Raw genomic sequence first — 12,069 nt, forward strand, 5'->3', positions numbered from 1 at the left:
TTGGAGACTGATTGAAGGTATGTCCTTGGCATTTTTAACTTTATGCTCTAAAGACTAAACTAATAGGCTCAATAAATATATAGCATACCATTGAAGAAATAGCAGATGATGAAGTGCTATCGATTGTTAACCCGGGATAGTTGGAAAGCTTATATTCAGCTGTTTACATTCATACTATCTTTATATTTCATCAACAAGACAAAACAAAAATGACCTCAATAAATTGCAATAAATAGAAGATTTAGTTACTTGGCGTTAGAACTTAGAACCATTAATAGATATTCCAGGAGCTTTCAGAATAATAATTAATTCTACAACTATATCAAATGTATTCATCCAATCCTTCAAGCAGCGTTTGATCCAAGGTGATAAACAGTCAAGAATGAAACACAAGAAAAATTACTCTTTTTTCAAACAATTAAACTTGGCCTGTACAGGGATCGAACCTGTGACCTTGGCGTTATTAGCACCACGCTCTAACCATCTGAGCTAACAAGCCATTTTGCCCAAATTCCTGGAAGTCCAGCATGTGAAGAAGTGCTAATGATAGTTAACCCGGGAGATTTGGAAAGCTTAATTTCAGAGGTTTACCATGAAGTTATACTTATATAATATCAACATGAAGAAACTAATATGACTTTAAAAAAATTACAATACAAAAGAGATGTTCATACTTAGTGTTAGAACTTAGAACCATTAATGTTTTTTCCATGTGTTTTAGCAATAAATAACAATTCATCACCTATATGCAATTGATTCATTTAATCATTCTATCAGCTTCCCCTCAAAGGAAATATAGAGATACACATGATACAGAAGAAAATACATCTATTTTCAACATTAAAGGAGCATCAAGTATTGGCTTGGAGACTGATTGAAAGTATGTCCTTGGCATTTTTAACTTTATGCTCTAAAGACTAAACTAATAGGCTCACTAAATATATAGCATACTATTGAAGAAATAGCAGATGATGAAGTGCTACTGATTGTTAACCCGGGATAGTTGGAAAGCTTATATTCAGCTGTTTACATTCATACTATCTTTATATTTCATCAACAAGACAAAAAAAAAATGACCTCAATGAATTGCAATAAAGAAGAGATTTAGTTACTTGGAGTTAGAACTTAGAACCATTAATAGATATTCCAGGAGCTTTCAGAATAATAATTAATTCTACAACTATATCAAATGTATTCATCCAATCCTTCATGCAGTGTTTGATCCAAGGTGATAAACAGTCAAAAATGAGACACAAGAAAAATTAATCTTTTTTCAAACAATTAAACTTGGCCTGTACAGGGATCGAACCTGTGACCTTGGCGTTATTAGACACCACGCTCTAACCATCTGAGCTAACAGGCCGTTTTGCACAATTTCCTGGAAGTCCAGCATATGAAGAAGTGCTAATGATAGTTAACCCGGGAGATTTGGAAAGCTTAATTTCAGAGGTTTACCATGAAGTTATAAATATATAATATCAACATGAAGAAACTAATATGACTTTAAAAAAATTACAATACAAAAGAGATGTTCATACTTAGTGTTAGAACTTAGAACCATTAATGTTTTTCCATGTGTTTTAGCAATAAATAACAATTCATCACCTATATGCAATTGATTCATTTATCATTCTATCAGCTTCCCCTCAAAGGAAATATAGAGATACACATGATACAGAAGAAAATACATCTATTTTCAACATTAAAGGAGCATCAAGTATTGGCTTGGAGACTGATTGAAAATATGTCCTTGCTATTTTTAACTTTTTGCTCTAAAGACTAAACTAATAGGCTCACTAAATATATAGCATACCATTGAAGAAATAGCAGATGATGAAGTGCTATTGATTGTTAACCCGGGATAGTTGGAAAGCTTATATTCAGCTGTTTACATTCATACTATCTTTATATTTCATCACAAGACAAAACAAAAATGACCTCAATAAATTGCAATAAATAGAAGATTTAGTTACTTGGCGTTAGAACTTAGAACCATTAATAGATATTCCAGGAGCTTTCAGAATAATAATTAATTCTACAACTATATCAAATGTATTCATCCAATCCTTCAAGCAGCGTTTGATCCAAGGTGATAAACAGTCAAGAATGAAACACAAGAAAAATTACTCTTTTTTCAAACAATTAAACTTGGCCTGTACAGGGATCGAACCTGTCACCTTGGCGTTATTAGCACCACGCTCTAACCATCTGAGCTAACAGGCCGTTTTGCACAATTTCCTGGAAGTCCAGCATATGAAGAAGTGCTAATGATAGTTAACCCGGGAGATTTGGAAAGCTTAATTTCAGAGGTTTACCATGAAGTTATAAATATATAATATCAACATGAAGAAACTAATATGACTTTAAAAAAATTACAATACAAAAGAGATGTTCATACTTAGTGTTAGAACTTAGAACCATAAATGTTTTTTCCATGTGTTTTAGCAATAAATAACAATTCATCACCTATATGCAATTGATTCATCTAATCATTCTATCAGCTTCCCCTCAAAGGAAATATAGACATACACATGATACAGAAGAAAATACATCTATTTTCAACATTAAAGGAGCATCAAGTATTGGCTTGGAGACTGATTGAAGGTATGTCCTTGGCATTTTTAACTTTATGCTCTAAAGACTAAACTAATAGGCTCAATAAATATATAGCATACCATTGAAGAAATAGCAGATGATGACGTGCTATCGATTGTTAACCCGGGATAGTTGGAAAGCTTATATTCAGCTGTTTACATTCATACTATCTTTATATTTCATCAACAAGACAAAACAAAAATGACCTCAATAAATTGCAATAAATAGAAGATTTAGTTACTTGGCGTTAGAACTTAGAACCATTAATAGATATTCCAGGAGCTTTCAGAATAATAATTAATTCTACAACTATATCAAATGTATTCATCCAATCCTTCAAGCAGCGTTTGATCCAAGGTGATAAACAGTCAAGAATGAAACACAAGAAAAATTACTCTTTTTTCAAACAATTAAACTTGGCCTGTACAGGGATCGAACCTGTGACCTTGGCGTTATTAGCACCACGCTCTAACCATCTGAGCTAACAAGCCATTTTGCCCAAATTCCTGGAAGTCCAGCATGTGAAGAACTGCTAATGATAGTTAACCCGGGAGATTTGGATAGCTGAATTTCAGAGGTTTACCATGAAATTATAAATATATAATATCAACATGAAGAAACTAATATGACTTTAAAAAAATTGCAATACAAAAGAGATTTTCATACTTAGTGTTAGAACTTAGAACCATTAATGTTTTTCCATGTGTTTTAGCAATAAATAACAATTCATCACCTATATGCAATTGATTCATTTAATCATTCTATCAGCTTCCCCTCAAAGGAAATATAGAGATACACATGATACAGAAGAAAATACATCTATTTTCAACATTAAAGGAGCATCAAGTATTGGCTAGGAGATTGATTGAAAGTATGTCCTTGGCATTTTTAACTTTATGCTCTAAAGACTAAACTAATAGGCTCAATAAATATATAGCATACCATTGAAGAAATAGCAGATGATGAAGTTCTATCGATTGTTAACCCGGGATAGTTGGAAAGCTTATATTCAGCTGTTTACATTCATACTATCTTTATATTTCATCAACAAGACAAAACAAAAATGACCTCAATAAATTGCAATAAATAGGAGTTTAAGTTACTTGGCGTTAGAACTTAGAACCATTAATAGATATTCTAGGAGCTTTCAGAATAATAATTAATTCTACAACTATGTCAAATGTATTTATCCAATCCTTCAAGCAGTGTTTGATCCAAGGTGATAAACAGTCAAAAATGAGACACAAGAAAAATTAATCTTTTTTCAAACAATTAAACTTGGCCTGTACAGGGATCGAACCTGTGACCTTGGCGTTATTAGCACCACGCTCTAACCATCTGAGCTAACAGGCCGTTTTGCACATTTTCCTGGAAGTCCAGCATATGAAGAAGTGCTAATGATAGTTAACCTGGGAGATTTGGAAAGCTTAATTTCAGAGGTTTACCATGAAGTTATAAATATATAATATCAACATGAAGAAACTAATATGACTTTAAAAAAATTATAATACAAAAGAGATGTTCATACTTAGTGTTAGAACTTAGAACCATTAATGTTTTTTCCATGTGTTTTAGCAATAAATAACAATTCATCACCTATATGCAATTGATTCATTTAATCATTATATCAGCTTCCCCTCAAAGGCAATATAGAGATACACATGATACAGAAGAAAATACATCTATTTTCAACATTAAAGGAGCATCAAGTATTGGCTAGGAGATTGATTGAAAGTATGTCCTTGGCATTTTTAACTTTATGCTCTAAAGACTAAACTAATAGGCTCACTAAATATATAGCATACTATTGAAGAAATAGCAGATGATGAAGTGCTACTGATTGTTAACCCGGGATAGTTGGAAAGCTTATATTCAGCTGTTTACATTCATACTATCTTTATATTTCATCAACAAGACAAAACAAAAATGACCTCAATGAATTGCAATAAAGAAGAGATTTAGTTACTTGGAGTTAGAACTTAGAACCATTAATAGATATTCCAGGAGCTTTCAGAATAATAATTAATTCTACAACTATATCAAATGTATTCATCCAATCCTTCAAGCAGTGTTTGATCCAAGGTGATAAACAGTCAAAAATGAGACACAAAAAAAATTAATCTTTTTTCAAACAATTAAACTTGGCCTGTACAGGGATCAAACCTGTGACCTTGGTGTTATTAGCACCACGCTCTAACCATCTGAGCTAACAGGCCGTTTTGCACAATTTCCTGGAAGTCCAGCATATGAAGAAGTGCTAATGATAGTTAACCCGGGAGATTTGGAAAGCTTAATTTCAGAGGTTTACCATGAAGTTATAAATATATAATATCAACATGAAGAAACTAATATGACTTTAAAAAAATTACAATACAAAAGAGATGTTCATACTTAGTGTTAGAACTTAGAACCATTAATGTTTTTTCCATGTGTTTTAGCAATAAATAACAATTCATCACCTATATGCAATTGATTCATTTAATCATTCTATCAGCTTCCCCTCAAAGGAAATATAGAGATTCACATGATACAGAAGAAAATACATCTATTTTCAACATTAAAGGAGCGTCAAGTATTGGCAAGGAGATTGATTGAAAGTATGTCCTTGGCATTTTTAACTTTATGCTCTAAAGACTAAACTAATAGGCTCAATAAATATATAGCATACCATTGAAGAAATAGCAGATGATGAAGTTCTATCGATTGTTAACCCGGGATATTTGGAAAGCTTATATTCAGCTGTTTACATTCATACTATCTTTATATTTCATCTACAAGACAAAACAAAAATGACCTCAATAAATTGCAATAAATAAGAGTTTAAGTTACTTGGCGTTAGAACTTAGAACCATTAATAGATATTCCGTGAGCTTTCAGAATAATAATTAATTCTACAACTATATCAAATGTATTTATCCAATCCTTCAAGCAGTGTTTGATCCAAGGTGATAAACAGTCAAAAATGAGACACAAGAAAAATTAATCTTTTTTCAAACAATTAAACTTGGCCTGTACAGGGATCGAACCTGTGACCTTGGCGTTATTAGCACCATGCTCTATCCATCTGGGCTAACAGGCCGTTTTGCACAATTTCCTGGAAGTCCAGCATATGAAGAAGTGCTAATGATAGTTAACCCGGGAGATTTGGAAAGCTTAATTTCAGAGGTTTACCATGAAGTTATAAATATATAATATCAACATGAAGAAACTAATATGACTTTAAAAAAATTACAATACAAAAGAGAGGTTCATAATTAGTGTTAGAACTTAGAACCATTAATGTTTTTTCCATGTGTTTTAGCAATAAATAACAATTCATCACCTATATACAATTGATTCATCTAATCATTCTATCAGCTTCCCCTCAAAGGAAATATAGACATACACATGATACAGAAGAAAATACATCTATTTTCAACATTAAAGGAGCATCAAGTATTGGCTTGGAGACTGATTGAAAATATGTCCTTGCTATTTTTAACTTTTTGCTCTAAAGACTAAACTAATAGGCTCACTAAATATATAGCATACTATTGAAGAAATAGCAGATGATGAAGTGCTACTGATTGTTAACCCGGGATAGTTGGAAAGCTTATATTCAGCTGTTTACATTCATCCTATCTTTATATTTCATCAACAAGACAAAACAAAAATGACCTCAATGAATTGCAATAAAGAAGAGATTTAGTTACTTGGAGTTAGAACTTAGAACCATTAATAGATATTCCAGGAGCTTTCAGAATAATAATTAATTCTACAACTATATCAAATGTATTCATCCAATCCTTCAAGCAGTGTTTGATCCAAGGTGATAAACAGTCAAAAATGAGACACAAGAAAAAATAATCTTTTTTCAAAAAATTAAACTTGGCCTGTACAGGGATCGAACCTGTGACCTTGGCGTTATTAGCACCACGCTCTAACCATCTGAGCTAACAGGCCGTTTTGCACAATTTCCTGGAAGTCCAGCATATGAAGAAGTGCTAATGATAGTTAACCCGGGAGATTTGGAAAGCTTAATTTCAGAGGTTTACCATGAAGTTATAAATATATAATATCAACATGAAGAAACTAATATGACTTTAAAAAAATTACAATACAAAAGAGATGTTCATACTTAGTGTTAGAACTTAGAACCATTAATGTTTTTTCCATGTGTTTTAGCAATAAATAACAATTCATCACCTATATACAATTGATTCATCTAATCATTCTATCAGCTTCCCCTCAAAGGAAATATAGACATACACATGATACAGAAGAAAATACATCTATTTTCAACATTAAAGGAGCATCAAGTATTGGCTTGGAGACTGATTGAAGGTATGTCCTTGGCATTTTTAACTTTATGCTCTAAAGACTAAACTAATAGGCTCAATAAATATATAGCATACCATTGAAGAAATAGCAGATGATGAAGTGCTATCGATTGTTAACCCGGGATAGTTGGAAAGCTTATATTCAGCTGTTTACATTCATACTATCTTTATATTTCATCAACAAGACAAAACAAAAATGAACTCAATAAATTGCAATAAATAAGAGATTTAGTTACTTGGCGTTAGAACTTAGAACCATTAATAGATATTTCAGGAGCTTTCAGAATAATAATTAATTCTACAACTATATCAAATGTATTCATCCAATCCTTCAAGCAGCGTTTGATCCAAGGTGATAAACAGTCAAGAATGAAACACAAGAAAAATTACTCTTTTTTCAAACAATTAAACTTGGCCTGTACAGGGATCGAACATGTGACCTTGGCGTTATTAGCACCACGCTCTAACCATCTGAGCTAACAAGCCTTTTTGCCCAAATTCCTGGAAGTCCAGCATGTGAGGAACTGCTAATGATAGTTAACCCGGGAGATTTGGATAGCTGAATTTCAGAGGTTTACCATGAAATTATAAATATATAATATCAACATGAAGAAACTAATATGACTTTAAAAAAATTGCAATACAAAAGAGATTTTCATACTTAGTGTTAGAACTTAGAACCATTAATGCTTTTCCATGTGTTTTAGCAATAAATAACAATTCATCACCTATATGCAATTGATTCATTTAATCATTCTATCAGCTTCCCCTCAAAGGAAATATAGAGATACACATGATACAGAAGAAAATACATCTATTTTCAACATTAAAGGAGCATCAAGTATTGGCTAGGAGATTGATTGAAAGTATGTCCTTGGCATTTTTAACTTTATGCTCTAAAGACTAAACTAATAGGCTCAATAAATATATAGCATACCATTGAAGAAATAGCAGATGATGAAGTTCTATCGATTGTTAACCCGGGATAGTTGGAAAGCTTATATTCAGCTGTTTACATTCATACTATCTTTATATTTCATCAACAAGACAAAACAAAAATGACCTCAATAAATTGCAATAAATAAGAGTTTAAGTTACTTGGCGTTAGAACTTAGAACCATTAATAGATATTCCAGGAGCTTTCAGAATAATAATTAATTCTACAACTATATCAAATGTATTTATCCAATCCTTCAAGCAGTGTTTGATCCAACGTGATAAACAGTCAAAAATGAGACACAAGAAAAATTAATCTTTTTTCAAACAATTAAACTTGGCCTGTACAGGGATCGAACCTGTGACCTTGGCGTTATTAGCACCACGCTCTAACCATCTGAGCTAACAGGCCGTTTTGCACATTTTCCTGGAAGTCCAGCATATGAAGAAGTGCTAATGATAGTTAACCTGGGAGATTTGGAAAGCTTAATTTCAGAGGTTTACCATGAAGTTATAAATATATAATATCAACATGAAGAAACTAATATGACTTTAAAAAAATTAAAATACAAAAGAGATGTTCATACTTAGTGTTAGAACTTAGAACCATTAATGTTTTTTCCATGTGTTTTAGCAATAAATAACAATTCATCACCTATATGCAATTGATTCATTTAATCATTCTATCAGCTTCCCCTCAAGGGAAATATAGAGATACACATGATACAGAAGAAAATACATCTATTTTCAACATTAAAGGAGCATCAAGTATTGGCTAGGAGATTGATTGAAAGTATGTCCTTGGCATTTTTAACTTTATGCTCTAAAGACTAAACTAATAGGCTCACTAAATATATAGCATACTATTGAAGAAATAGCAGATGATGAAGTGCTACTGATTGTTAACCCGGGATAGTTGGAAAGCTTATATTCAGCTGTTTACATTCATACTATCTTTATATTTCATCAACAAGACAAAACAAAAATGACCTCAATGAATTGCAATAAAGAAGAGATTTAGTTACTTGGAGTTAGAACTTAGAACCATTAATAGATATTCCAGGAGCTTTCAGAATAATAATTTATTCTACAACTATATCAAATGTATTCATCCAATCCTTCAAGCAGTGTTTGATCCAAGGTGATAAACAGTCAAAAATGAGACACAAGAAAAATTAATCTTTTTTCAAACAATTAAACTTGGCCTGTACAGGGATCGAACCTGTGACCTTGGTGTTATTAGCACCACGCTCTAACCATCTGAGCTAACTGGCCGTTTTGCACAATTTCCTGGAAGTCCAGCATATGAAGAAGTGCTAATGATAGTTAACCCGGGAGATTTGGAAAGCTTAATTTCAGAGGTTTACCATGAAGTTATAAATATATAATATCAACATGAAGAAACTAATATGACTTTAAAAAAATTACAATACAAAAGAGATGTTCATACTTAGTGTTAGAACTTAGAACCATTAATGTTTTTTCCATGTGTTTTAGCAATAAATAACAATTCATCACCTATATGCAATTGATTCATTTAATCATTCTATCAGCTTCCCCTCAAAGGAAATATAGAGATACACATGATACAGAAGAAAATACATCTATTTTCAACATTAAAGGAGCATCAAGTATTGGCAAGGAGATTGATTGAAAGTATGTCCTTGGCATTTTTAACTTTATGCTCTAAAGACTAAACTAATAGGCTCAATAAATATATAGCATACCATTGAAGAAATAGCAGATGATGAAGTTCTATCGATTGTTAACCCGGGATAGTTGGAAAGCTTATATTCAGCTGTTTACATTCATACTATCTTTATATTTCATCTACAAGACAAAACAAAAATGACCTCAATAAATTGCAATAAATAAGAGTTTAAGTTACTTGGCGTTAGAACTTAGAACCATTAATAGATATTCCAGGAGCTTTCAGAATAATAATTAATTCTACAACTATATCAAATGTATTTATCCAATCCTTCAAGCAGTGTTTGATCCAAGGTGATAAACAGTCAAAAATGAGACACAAGAAAAATTAATCTTTTTTCAAACAATTAAACTTGGCCTGTACAGGGATCGAACCTGTGACCTTAGCACCATGCTCTATCCATCTGGGCTAACAGGCCGTTTTGCACAATTTCCTGGAAGTACAGCATATGAAGAAGTGCTAATGATAGTTAACCCGCGAGATTTGGAAAGCTTAATTTCAGAGGTTTACCATGAAGTTATAAATATATAATATCAACATGAAGAAACTAATATGACTTTAAAAAAATTACAATACAAAAGAGATGTTCATACTTAGTGTTAGAACTTAGAACCATTAATGTTTTTTCCATGTGTTTTAGCAATAAATAACAATTCATCACCTATATGCAATTGATTAATTTAATCATTCTATCAGCTTCCCCTCAAAGGAAATATAGAGATACACAGGATACAGAAGAAAATACATCTATTTTCAACATTAAAGGAGCATCAAGTATTGGCTTGGAGACTGATTGAAAATATGTCCTTGCTATTTTTAACTTTTTGCTCTAAAGACTAAACTAATAGGCTCACTAAATATATAGCATACTATTGAAGAAATAGCAGATGATGAAGTGCTACTGATTGTTAACCCGGGATAGTTGGAAAGCTTATATTCAGCTGTTTACATTCATCCTATCTTTATATTTCATCAACAAGACAAAACAAAAATGACCTCAATGAATTGCAATAAAGAAGAGATTTAGTTACTTGGAGTTAGAACTTAGAACCATTAATAGATATTCCAGGAGCTTTCAGAATAATAATTAATTCTACAACTATATCAAATGTATTCATCCAATCCTTCAAGCAGTGTTTGATCCAAGGTGATAAACAGTCAAAAATGAGACACAAGAAAAATTTATCTTTTTTCAAAAAATTAAACTTGGCCTGTACAGGGATCGAACCTGTGACCTTGGCGTTATTAGCACCACGCTCTAACCATCTGAGCTAACAGGCCGTTTTGCACAATTTCCTGGAAGTCCAGCATATGAAGAAGTGCTAATGATAGTTAACCCGGGAGATTTGGAAAGCTTAATTTCAGAGGTTTACCATGAAGTTATAAATATATAATATCAACATGAAGAAACTAATATGACTTTAAAAAAATTACAATACAAAAGAGATGTTCATACTTAGTGTTAGAACTTAGAACCATTAATGTTTTTTCCATGTGTTTTAGCAATAAATAACAATTCATAACCTATATGCAATTGATTCATTTAATCATTCTATCAGCTTCCCCTCAAAGGAAATATAGAGATACACATGATACAGAAGAAAATACATCTATTTTCAACATTAAAGGAGCATCAAGTATTGGCAAGGAGATTGATTGAAAGTATGTCCTTGGCATTTTTTACTTTATGCTCTAAAGACTAAACTAATAGGCTCAATAAATATATAGCATACCATTGAAGAAATAGCAGATGATGAAGTTCTATCGATTGTTAACCCGGGATAGTTGGAAAGCTTATATTCAGCTGTTTACATTCATACTATCTTTATATTTCATCTACAAGACAAAACAAAAATGACCTCAATAAATTGCAATAAATAAGAGTTTAAGTTACTTGGCGTTAGAACTTAGAACCATTAATAGATATTCCAGGAGCTTTCAGAATAATAATTAATTCTACAACTATATTAAATATATTCATCCAATCCTTCAAGCAGCGTATGATCCAAGGTGATAAACAGTCAAAAATGAGACACAAGAAAAATTAATCTTTTTTCAAACAACTAAATTTGGCCTGTACAGGGATCGAACCTGTGACCTTGGCGTTATTAGCACCATGCTCTAACCATCTGAGCTAACAGGCCATTTTGCACAAATTCCTGGAAGTCCAGCATATGAAGAATTGCTAATGATAGTTAACCCGGGAGATTTGGAAAGCTTAATTTCAGAGGTTTACCATGAAGTTATAAATATATAATATCAACATGAAGAAACTAATATGACTTTAAAAAAATTTACAATACAAAAGAGATTTTCATACTTAGTGTTAGAACTTAGAACCATTAATGTTTTTTCCATGTGTTTTAGCAATAAATAAGAATTCATCACCTATATGCAATTGATTCATTTAATCATTCTATCAGCTTCCCCTCAAAGGAAATATAAAGGTACACATGATACAGAAGAAAATACATCTATTTTCAACATTAAAGGAGCATCAAGTATTGG

General features: G+C 31.8%; 7 non-coding genes across 7 annotated transcripts; all 7 read right to left on the minus strand.

Annotated features, from left to right (window-relative positions):
- Window positions 1-425: 425 nt before the first annotated feature.
- Window positions 426-499, minus strand: TRNAI-AAU (transfer RNA isoleucine (anticodon AAU)). Its single transcript has one exon. It is a non-coding gene; the product is annotated as a tRNA-Ile (tRNA).
- Window positions 500-3,012: 2,513 nt separating this feature from the next.
- TRNAI-AAU (transfer RNA isoleucine (anticodon AAU)) lies at window positions 3,013-3,086 on the minus strand. Its single transcript has one exon. It is a non-coding gene; the product is annotated as a tRNA-Ile (tRNA).
- A 788-nt stretch (window positions 3,087-3,874) lies between these two features.
- Window positions 3,875-3,948, minus strand: TRNAI-AAU (transfer RNA isoleucine (anticodon AAU)). The gene has a single exon. It is a non-coding gene; the product is annotated as a tRNA-Ile (tRNA).
- A 2,515-nt stretch (window positions 3,949-6,463) lies between these two features.
- On the minus strand, window positions 6,464-6,537 carry TRNAI-AAU (transfer RNA isoleucine (anticodon AAU)). The gene has a single exon. It is a non-coding gene; the product is annotated as a tRNA-Ile (tRNA).
- A 1,651-nt stretch (window positions 6,538-8,188) lies between these two features.
- Window positions 8,189-8,262, minus strand: TRNAI-AAU (transfer RNA isoleucine (anticodon AAU)). Its single transcript has one exon. It is a non-coding gene; the product is annotated as a tRNA-Ile (tRNA).
- Window positions 8,263-10,768: 2,506 nt separating this feature from the next.
- Window positions 10,769-10,842, minus strand: TRNAI-AAU (transfer RNA isoleucine (anticodon AAU)). Its single transcript has one exon. It is a non-coding gene; the product is annotated as a tRNA-Ile (tRNA).
- A 789-nt stretch (window positions 10,843-11,631) lies between these two features.
- On the minus strand, window positions 11,632-11,705 carry TRNAI-AAU (transfer RNA isoleucine (anticodon AAU)). Its single transcript has one exon. It is a non-coding gene; the product is annotated as a tRNA-Ile (tRNA).
- Window positions 11,706-12,069: the final 364 nt, after the last annotated feature.

This window comes from Lissotriton vulgaris, chromosome 12 (genome assembly GCF_964263255.1).
Source record: "Lissotriton vulgaris chromosome 12, aLisVul1.2, whole genome shotgun sequence".
NCBI classification, from domain to species: Eukaryota; Metazoa; Chordata; class Amphibia; order Caudata; family Salamandridae; genus Lissotriton; species Lissotriton vulgaris.